Genomic DNA, 10956 nt, shown 5'->3' on the forward strand with positions numbered 1-10956 from the left:
GAGGAGGTTACAGAGATAGGGAGAGAGGGAGGGATTTAAACAGGAGGCTGAGAATTGTAGGGGCTGGAGGAGGTTACAGAGATAGGCAGGGAGGGATTCGAACAGGAGGATGAGAATTGTCGGTGCTGGAAGAGGTTACCGAGATAGGGAGGGAGGGGGGAGGTATTTGAACAGGAGGCTGGAGGAGGTTACAGAGATAGGGAGGGATTTGAACAGGAGGATGAGAATTGTTGGGGCTGGAAGAGGTTACAGAGATAGGGAGGGAGGGGGTGAGGGAGGGATTTGAAGATGATGACAATTGTAGGGGCTCCTGGAGGTTAGAGATACGGAGGCGAGGGAGGGATTTGAAGAGGAGGATGAGAATTATACGGGATTGGTGCAGGTTACAAAGATAGGGAGGGAGGGAGGCGAGGGAGGGATTTGAACAGGAGGATGAAAATTGTAGGGGCTGGAGGAGGTTACAGAGATAGGGAGGGAGGTGGAGCGAGAGATGGATTTGAACAGGAGGATGGGAATTGTAGGGGCTGGAGGAGGTTACAGAGATAGGGAGGGAGGGGGCGAGGGAGGGATTTGAACAGCAGGATGAGAATTGTAGGGGCTGTAGGAGGTTACAGAGATTGGAAGGGAGGGGGCGAGGGAGGGATTTGAACAGCAGGATGAGAATTGTAGGGGCTGTAGGAGGTTACAGAGATTGGAAGGGAGGGGGCGAGGGAGGGATTTGAACAGGAGAGTGAGAATTGTAGGGGCTGGAAGAGTTTACAGAGATAAGGAGGGGAGGGAGGGATTTGAACAGGATGGGAATTGTAGGGGCTGGAGGAGGTTAGGGATAGGGAGGGAGGGGGGCGAGGGAGGGAGGAAGGGGGCGATGGAGGGATTTGAACAGAAGGATGAGAATTGTCGGGGCTCGAGGAGGTTACAGCGATGGCGAGGGAGGGGAGCGAGGGAGGGATTTGAACAGGAGGATTGACATAAATCTTTGGATCCTCACTGTCTTCAGGTGATGTCCCGGAGGACTGGAGAATAGCCAATATTGTTCCTCTGTTTAGGGAGGGTAGCAAGGATAATCCAGGGAACTACAGGCCGGTGAGCCTTACGTCAGTGGTAGGGAAATTACGGGTTAGAATTCTTCGAGACAGGATCTACTCCCATTTGGAAGCAAATGGACGTATTAGTGAGAGGCAGCACGGTTTTGTGAAGGGGAGGTCGTGTCTCACTAACTTGATAGAGTTTTTCGAGGAGGTCACTAAGATGATTGATGCATGTAGGGCAGTGGATGTTGTCTATATGGACTTCAGTAAGGCCTTTGACAAGGTCCCTCATGGTAGACTAGTACAAAAGGTGAAGTCACACAGGATCAGGGGTGAGCTGGCAAGGTCGATACAGAACTGGCTAGGTCATAGAAGGCAGAGAGTAGCAATGGAAGGATGCTTTTCTAATTGGAGGGCTGTGACCAGTGGTGTTCCGCAGGGATCAGTGCTGGGACCTTCGCTGTTCGTAGTATATATAAATGATTTGGAGGAAAATGTAACTGGTCTGATTAGTAAGTTTGCAGACGACACAAAGGTTGGTGGATTTGCGGATAGCAATGAGGACTGTCAGAGGATACAGCAGGATTTAGATTGTTTGGAGACTTGGGCGGAGAGATGGCAGATGGAGTTTAATCCAGACAAATGTGAGGTAATGCATTTTGGAAGGTCTAATGCAGGTAGGGAATACACAGTGAATGGTAGAACCCTCAAGAGTATTGAAAGTCAGAGAGATCTAGGTGCACAGGTCCACGGGTCACTGAAAGGGGCAACACAGGTGGAGAAGGTAGTCAAAAAGGCATACGGCATGCTTGCCTTCCTTGGCCGGGGATTTGAGTATAAGAATTGGCAAGTCATGTTGCAGCTGTATCGAACCTTAGTTAGGCCACACTTGGAGTATAGTGCTCAATTCTGGTCGCCACACTACCAGAAGGATGTGGAGGCTTTAGAGAGGGTGCAGAAGAGATTCACCAGGATGTTGCCTGGTATGGAGGGCATTAGCTACGAGGAGCGGTTGAATAAACTCGGTTTGGGTCTTCCGGGTGCGGCTATGCAGAGCTAGGTCGCATATTCGGCAGCTCCCGCTTGGAACGGACTTTTGGGCTCTTTTACAGGGCCCCCACTGCATTTATTTGACACTTCCCGGTGTGGGAAGAAGACGGCAACATTCCCCTGACAGTGTCCCCCAGGAATGTTATGTCTTTTGGCTACCAGACCCGGCAGAAACAAAAGATTTGGCTGCAACAGGATAAACGGGGCCTCTTCCAGCATGCAGGCGGGGGAAGGGCAAGCTTAAAGCTGCAATCTGACCTGAGGGCCTGTATCAAAGGTGAATTCTAACAGCAGAGGGAACAACTGTGAAAAGATCTCACCAAGGCCACTGAAGAAGCGGGGACGAGGCTTCCGGTGGCGGCCATGGAGGAGTAGGTCGCGCATTCGGCAGCTCCCGTCTGGAACGGACTCTTAGACCTTTTTCAGGAGTTTCCACGGACATTTTGGGGCAGATTGGTGAAGCGAACACTGCCAAAAGGATTCCCTCTCGAGACTTCCGGTTGCGGCTATGCGGAGCTAAGTCGCGCATTCGGCGGCTCCCGCAACAACGGACTTTTGGGCTCTTTTCAGGGCCCCCAAGGGCACTTTTCCGACGTTTCCCGGTGTGGGAAGGAGTTAATAATAGCTCCCCGTCAGTATATGGCTTTAACTAGGAGCGGGGCGACAAAAAAGGTGGTGGTGGACCAGAAGAAGGGAGGGAAGAAGAACAAAATGGCGGCGGGAGGAGACCAGGCAGCGTGAAGGCAGTGGGCGGAGGAGCAGCAGGAGGGTATCCAGCACTGCCTCAGAGAGATTAAAACGGACCTGCTAGAGCCGATGAAGGCGTCTATTGATAAGCTGCTGGAGACACAAACGGCCCAGGGGGTGGCGATCCGCGAGGCTCGACAAAAGATCTCCGATAACGAGGACGAGATCTTGGGCCTGGCGGTAAAGGTGGAGGCGCACGAGGCGCTCCACAAGACATGGCAGGAGCGGTTTGAGGAGATGGAGAATCGGTCGAGGCGGAAGAATCGGCGGATTCTGGGCCTCCCGGAGGGGCCGGACGTGGGGGCCTATGTGGTCACCATGTTGAACTCGCTGATGGGAGCGGGGTCCTTCCAGGGGCCCCAGGAGCTGGAAGGGGCCCACAGAGTGCTGGCGAGGAGGCCCAAGGCTAACGAGCCTCCGCGGGCGGTGCTGGTGCGGTTCCATCGGTTCGTCGATCGGGAGTGCGTGCTCAGGTGGGGCCAAGAAGGAGAGGAGCAGCAGGTGGCAGAACGCGGAGGTTCGGATATATCAGGACTGGAGTGCGGAGGTGGCGAAGAGGGGGGCCGGGTACAATTGAGCGAAGGCGGTGCTGCACAGGAAGGGGGTGAAGTTTGGCATGCTGCAGCCGGCGCGACTGTGGGTTACCTCCAAGGACCGGCACCACTATTTTGAGTCTCCGGAGGAGGCGTGGGCCTTTGTTCAGACCGAGAAGCTGGACACAGACTGAGGGTCGGGATGGGCGATTGGGGACTGCGGTGGACATGTTATGCCTATTTTTGGTTCGGGGGGGGGGGGGGGGGGTCCTTTGCATTGTTTTGGGTTTCTTTTTCTCTTTCGGGTTGGGGAGGGTGGCTGGGGCGGGTTGGGCACTGTTTTGGTTGGTGGCGGGGCCTGGTAGGTGGAGAGCGCGGGATTTTTTCCCGCGCCGAAGACTGGGGGGGGGACGGGACCGGGGCGGGGAAGCGAGGATTGTTTCCCGCGCTTAGAACGGAGGGGGAGAGCCTGTGAATGGGGAGCGGGAGAGGAGGGTGTGCCACACAATGGGAGGAGTCGAAGGGGAGGCGGGAGTGGCCGGGGTCAGCTGACTTGCGGAAGTGCAATGGGGGGAGTAAACCAGCTAGGCTGGGTCCTAGCCCGGGGGGGGGGCGAATCGAGTTGCTGTTGCTAAGATCAAGGAGGAGCTGGAGCGAGCGGGGTGGGTCGAGAGGGGGGTATGCCGCTGTGGGGAACGGGCCGGGTGTGGGGTGCGGGCGCGTGGCTGGCCGAGGAGGGGTCATGGCTAGTCGGCGGGGGAGGGGGGCGGGTAGCCCCCTGATCCGGCTGATAACCTGGAACGTAAGGGGACTGAACGGGCCGGTCAAGCGGGCCCGGGTGTTCGCGCACCTGAAGGGGCTCAAGGCGGATGTGGTTATGCTCCAGGAGACACACCTGAAGGTGGCAGACCAGGTAAGACTGAGGAAAGGGTGGGTAGGTCAGGTGTTTCACTCTGGATGCCAAAAATCGAGGGGTGGCGATCTTGGTGGGAAAGATGGTGTCATTCGAGGCGTCGAGCATTGTGGCAGATAATGGCGGCAGATACATAATGGTAAGTGGTAAGTTGCAGGGAGAGAGGGTGGTACTGGTCAATGTGTACTCCCCGAACTGGGATGATGCGGGTTTTATGCAGCGTATGTTGGGTCGGATCCCAGACTTGGAAGTGGGGGGCCTGATAATGGGGGAGACTTTAACACGGTGTTGGATCCGGCACTGGATCGCTCCAGGTCTAGGACGGGTAGGAAGCCGGCGGCGGCTAGAGTGTTGAGGGGATTTATGGACCAAATGGGAGGGGTGGACCCTTGGAGATTTGCAAGGCCGGGGGCTGGAGAATTTTCATTCTTCTCGCATGTCCATAAGGCTTATTCTCGAATCGACTTTTTCATTTTGAGTAGGGCGCTGATAGCGAGAGTAGAGGATACTGAGTATTCGGCAATAGCCATTTCGGACCACGCCCCGCATTGGGTGGACTTGGAGATGGGGGGAGGAGAGGGACCAACGCCCGCTGTGGCGCTTGGAGGTGGGGCTGTTGGCGGACGAGGAGGTGAGCGAGCGGGTCCGAGGAAGTATCGAGAGGTACTTGGAGACCAACGCCAACGGGGAGGTCCGAGTGGGGATGGTATGGGAGGCACTGAAGGCGGTGGTGAGGGGAGAGCTGATCTCCATCAGGGCCCACAAGGAGCGGAAGGAGCAGGGAGAGAGGGAGAGGCTGGTGGGGGAGATGGTGAGGGTAGACAGGAGGTATGCGGAAGAACCTGAGGAAGGATTGTTGAGGAAGAGGCGCAGCCTCCAGGCCGAATGCGACCTGTTGACCACCAGGAAGGCGGAGGTGCAGTGGAGGAAGGCCCAGGGGGCGGTCTACGAGTATGGGGAAAAGGCAAGCCGGATGCTGGGGCATCTGCTTCGGAAGCGGGACGCAGCTAGGGAGATCGGGGGAGTTAAGGACAGGGGAGGGAGCGTGGTGCGGAGTGGGGTTGGCATCAATGGGGTCTTCAGGGACTTCTACGAGGAATTGTACCGATCCGAGCCCCCACGGGAGGAGGGAGGGATGGGCCGTTTCCTGGACCAATTGAGGTTTCCAAAGGTGGAATAGGGACTGGTGGCGGGACTGGGGGCCCCGATTGGGCTGGAGGAGCTGATCAAAGGGATAGGAAGCATGCAGGCGGGGAAGGCACCGGGGCCGGACGGTTTCCCGAAGAGCTCTATACAAAATATATGGACCTGTTGGGCCCGCTATTAGTTAGGACCTTCAATGAGGCAAGGGAGGGGGGGGCTTTACCCCCGACGATGTCCCGGGCACTGATCTCCTTGATCCTGAAGCGGGACAAGGATCCCCTGCAATGTGGGTCTTACAGACCGATTTCCTTGCTAAATGTAGATGCCAAGGTGCTGGCGAAGGTCTTAGCCACGAGGATTGAGGATTGTGTGCTGCAGATCATCCATGAAGAACAGACGGGGTTCGTGAAGGGGAGGCAGTTGAACGCGAATGTGTGGAGGCTTTTGAACGTTATCATGATGCCGGCGAGGGAGGGGGAGGCGGAGATAGTGGTGGCGATGGACGCTGAGAAAGCCTTCGATAGGGTAGAGTGGGGGTACCTGTGGGAGGTGCTTTAGAGGTTCGGGTTTGGGGAGGGGTTTGTCAGGTGGGTTAGGCTGTTGTATGAGGTCCCGATGGCGAGTGTGGCCACAAATAGGAGGAGGTCCGAGTACTTTCGGTTGCACCGAGGGACGAGACAGGGGTGTCACCTGTCCCCCCTGCTCTTCGCACTGGTAATTGAACCCCTGGCTATGGCACTGAGAGAGTCGAGGAACTGGAGGGGGTTGGTGCGGGGTGGGGAGGAGCTTAGGGTGTCGCTTTATGCAGACGACCTGCTGCTGTATGTGGCGGACCCGGTGGGAGGAATGCCAGAGGTAATGAGGATTCTTAGGGAATTCGGCGACTTTTCGGGGTACAAGCTCAATATGGGGAAGAGCGAGCTGTTCATGATTCACCCAGGGGACCAGGAGAGGGGGATTGGCGAGCTCTCACTAAAAAGGGCGGAGAGGAGCTTCAGGTATCTGGGAGTCCAGGTGGCCAGGAGCTGGGGGGCCCTGCATAGGCTTAACTTTACAAGGCTGGTGGAGCAAATGGAGGAGGAGTTCAAGAGGTGGGACGTGTTGCCGCTGTCCCTGGCGGGTAGGGTGCAGTCAATCAAAATGAAGGTGCTCCAAAGGTTTTTGTTCCTGTTCCAGTGCCTCCCCGTGTTTATCCCGAAGGCTTTTTTCAGGCGGGTTAACAGGAGTATAATGGCGTTTGTGTGGGCGCGAGGGACTCCGAAGGTGAGAAGGGTGTTCCTGGAGCGGAGTAGAGATAGGGGGGAGCTGGCGCTGCCCAACCTCTGTGGCTACTACTGGGCCGCCAATGCGACAATGGTGCGCAAGTGGGTGATGGGAGGGGGAGGGGGCTGCATGGAAGAGGCTGGAGACGGCGTCCTGTGTGGGTACGAGTCTGGGGGCGCTGGCAACGGCGCCGCTGCCGCTCCCTCCAAGGAGGTATACCACGAGCCCGGTGGTGGTGGCGGCCCTCAAAATTTGGGGGCAGTGGAGGCGGCATAGGGGGGGAAGTTAGGGCCTCGGCGTGGACCCCATTACGGGGGAACCACCGGTTCACCCCAGGAAGAGCAGGTGGAGGGTTTTCGGGGTGGCACAGGGCAGGGATACGAAAGTTGGGGGACCTGTTTGTGGACGGGAAGTTCGCGAGCTTGGGTGAGCTGGAGGAGAAGTACGGGCTCCCCCCGGGGAACACCTTCAGGTACTTACAGGTAAGGGCGTTTGCCAGACGGCAGGTGATGGAATTCCCATGGCTACTGCCACACAGAGTACAGGACAGGGTGCTCTCGGGGGGTGGGTGGGAGTGGGGAAGATCTCGGAAACTTACCAGGTGATGCAGGAGGAGGAGGAGGCCTCGGTGGTGGAGGTGAAAGGTAAGTGGGAGGAGGAGTTGGGAGAGGAGATTGAGGAAGGGATGTGGGCAGATGCCCTGGGGAGGGTGAACTCTTCCTCTTCATGCGCGAGGCTCAGCCTCATACAGTTTAAGGTGCTGCACAGGGCACACATGACCGGGACAAGGATGAGCAGGTTCTTTGGGGGTGAGGACAGGTGTGTTAGGTGCTCAGGGAGCCCAGCAAATCACACCCATATGTTCTGGGCATGCCCACGCTGGAGGAATTTTGGAAGGGCGTAGCGAGGACGGTGTCGAGGGTGGTAGGATCCAGGGTCAGACCGGGCTGGGGGCTCGCAATATTTGGGGTGGCACAGGAGCCGGGAGTGCAGGAGGCGAAAGAGGCCGGAATTCTGGCCTTTGCGTCCCTGGTAGCCCGGCGAAGGATTCTCCTTCAGTGGAAAGATACGAGGCCCCCAAGCATGGAATCCTGGATCAGCGATATGGCAGGGTTCATTAAAATGGAGAGGGTGAAATTCGCCTTGAGAGGGTCGGTACAAGGGGTCTTTAGGCGGTGGCAACCGTTCTTAGACTCTCTGGTAGAACGATAGACATTGGTCAATGGCAGCAGCAGCTCGGGCGGGGGGGGAGTTTACTTTATTTTTGTTTATGTTATTTACACTGGAGGGTCTGAGGGGGTGTATACACCGGTTGTGTTAAGTCGGGATGTTAATGTTTATGTACAGGGGGTTTGGGGGGTCGCTTTTTTCGATTGTGTTTTGTACTTAACCCTGTTGGGTTCTTTTTTCTTTCTCATTTTGTTATTGATATTTTATGAAAACCTTTAATAAAATGTTTTTTGAAAAAAAAAGAATAAACTCGGTTTGTTCTCACTGGAACGAAGGAGGTTGAGGGGAGACCTGATAGAGGTCTACAAAATTATGAGGGGCATAGACAGAGTGGATAGTCAGAGGCTTTTCCCCGGGGTAGAGGGGTCAATTACTCGGGGGCAGAGGTTTAAGGTGAGAGGGGCAAGGTTTAGAGTAGATGTACGAGGCAAGTTTTTTTACACAGAGGGTAGTGGGTGCCTGAACTCGCTACCGGAGGAGGTGGTGGAAGCAGGGACGATAGTGACGTTTAAGGGGCATCTTGACAAATACATGAATAGGATGGGAATAGAGGGATACGCACCCAGGAAGTGTAGAAGATTGTAGTTTAGTCGGGCAGCCATGGTCGGCACGGGCTTGGAGGGCCGAAGGGCCTGTTCCTGTGCTGTACATTTCTTTGTTATTTCATGAGAATTGTCGGGGCTGGAGGAGGTTACAGAGATATGGAGGGAGGGGGCGAGGGAGGGATTTGAACAGGAGGATGAGAATTGTAGGGGTTGGAGGAGGTTACAGAGATAGGTAGGGAGGGATTTGAACAGGAGGATGAGAATTGTCGGGGCTGGAGGAGGTTACAGAGATAGGGAGGGAAGGAGGGATTTGAACAGGAGGATGAGAATTGTCGGGGCTGGAGGAGGTTACAGAGATAGGGAGGGAGGGAGGGAGGGATTTGAACAGGAGGATGGGAATTGTAGGGGCTGGAGGAGGTTACAGAGATAGGGAGGAGGGGGGGATTTGAACAGGAGGATGAGAATTGTCGGGGCTGGAGGAGGTTACAGAGATAGGGAGGGAGGGGGCGAGGGAGGGATTTGAACAGGAGGATGGGAATTGTAGGGGCTGGAGGAGGTTACAGAGATAGGGAGGGAGGGAGGGATTTGAACAGGAGGATGGAATTGTCGGGGCTGGAGGAGGTTACAGAGATAGGGAGGGAGGGGGCGAGGGAGGGATTTGAACAGGAGGATGAGAATTGTAGGGGTTGGAGGAGGTTACAGAGATAGGGAGGGAGGGATTTGAACAGGAGGATGAGAATTGTAGGGGCTGGAGGATGTTACAGAGAAAGGGAGGGAGGGAGGGATTTGAACAGGAGGATGAGAATTGTCGGGGCTGGAGGAGGTTACAGAGATAGGGAGGGAGGGAGGGATTTGAACAGGAGGATGAGAATTGTCGGGGCTGGAGGAGGTTACAGAGATAGGGAGGGAGGGGGGGATTTGAACAGTAGGATGAAATTGTCGGGGCTAGAGGAGGTTACAGAGATAGGGGGCGAGGGAGGGATTTGAACAGGAGGATGAGAATTGTAGGGGCTGGGTGAGGTTACAGAGATAGGGAGGGAGGGAGGAGGAATTTGAACAGGAGGATGAGAATTGTCGGGGCTGGAGGAGGTTACAGAGATAGGGAGGGAGGGAGGGATTTGAACAGGAGGATGAGAATTGTCGGGGCTGGAGGAGGTTACAGAGATAGGGAGTGAGGGAGGGATTTGAACAGTAGGATGAAATTGTCGGGGCTAGAGGAGGTTACAGAGATAGGGGGCGAGGGAGGGATTTGAACAGGAGGATGAGAATTGTAGGGCTGGGTGAGGTTACAGAGATAGGGGGCGAGGGAGGGATTTGAACAGGAGGATGAGAATTGTAGGGGGCTGGAGGAGGTTACAGAGATAGGGAGGGGAGGGATTTGAACAGGAGGATGAAATTGTCGGGGCTAGAGGAGGTTACAGAGATAGGGGGCGAGGGAGGGATTTGAACAGGAGGATGAGAATTGTAGGGGCTGGGTGAGGTTACAGAGATAGGGAGGGAGGGAGGGAGGAATTTGAACAGGAGGATGAGAATTGTCGGGGCTGGAGGAGGTTACAGAGATAGGGAGGGAGGGATTTGAACAGGAGGATGAAATTGTCGGGGCTAGAGGAGGTTACAGAGATAGGGGGCGAGGGAGGGATTTGAACAGGAGGATGAGAATTGTAGGGGCTGGGTGAGGTTACAGAGATAGGGAGGAGGGAGGGAGGGATTTGAACAGGAGGATGAGAATTGTCGGGGCTGGAGGAGGTTACAGAGATAGGGAGGAGGGAGGGATTTGAACAGGAGGATGGAATTGTCGGGGCTGGAGGAGGTTAGCAGAGATAGGGAGGGAGGGAGCGATTTGAACAGGAGGATGAGAATTGTCGGGGCTGGAGGAGGTTACAGAGATAGGGAGGGAGGGAGGGATTTGAACAGGAGGATGAGAATTGTCGGGGCTGGAGGAGGTTAGCGAGATGGGTGTGAGAGCGAGGGCGCGAGGCAGAGCGTGCGGAGGGGAGCGGGGTCACACCTTGCCACAGCCGGGCACCTCGAGGCCGTCGATAGGCCGGGGGATTTCGATAGGACTTGACCATGCCGTACTTGCTGCACTCCTCGCGCACGTCCTCCAACAATCTCCTCGTACTCCTCATCGTCGACCAGCTCGTCCGGAGTGATCATGTTCATCAGGCACAGGATCTCAGTTGGCATGCCAGCCATCTGTACCTGCGTGGACACCACGCCTGGTACCTGCAGGGTCACCGGAGTCTGGTTTATCGTGTTCTGGAGATGGGGAGGGAAAGGGAGAGGGGTTAGACCGATCCAGACGGGACATCGGAGCAGAGGGAGGCCATTCGGGCCATCGGGCCTACTATCCCACGTTCCCCAAGATCCTGACAGGTTTGATTGACTCAACCCGTCTCCGGGGGTTCCCCCGACCCCCCCTCCCCGCGATCCCGGCCCCCCCTCCCCGCGATCCCCAACCCCCCCTCGATCCTCGACCCCCCTCCCTCCCCGCGATCCTCGAC

At 56.2% G+C, this 10956-nt stretch overlaps 1 protein-coding gene across 1 annotated transcript in view; it reads right to left on the reverse strand.

Moving 5' to 3' along the window:
- LOC140399635 (uncharacterized) overlaps positions 1-10727 on the reverse strand; it is a 28690-nt gene extending 17963 nt beyond the window's left edge. Inside the window, exon 1 of the mRNA XM_072489176.1 lies at positions 10461-10727. The gene's annotated coding sequence lies outside the window, so the exon portion shown is untranslated. The remainder of the gene's footprint in view (positions 1-10460) is intronic.
- Positions 10728-10956: the final 229 nt, after the last annotated feature.

This window comes from Scyliorhinus torazame, chromosome 23 (genome assembly GCF_047496885.1).
Source record: "Scyliorhinus torazame isolate Kashiwa2021f chromosome 23, sScyTor2.1, whole genome shotgun sequence".
Classification (NCBI taxonomy): Eukaryota; Metazoa; Chordata; class Chondrichthyes; order Carcharhiniformes; family Scyliorhinidae; genus Scyliorhinus; species Scyliorhinus torazame.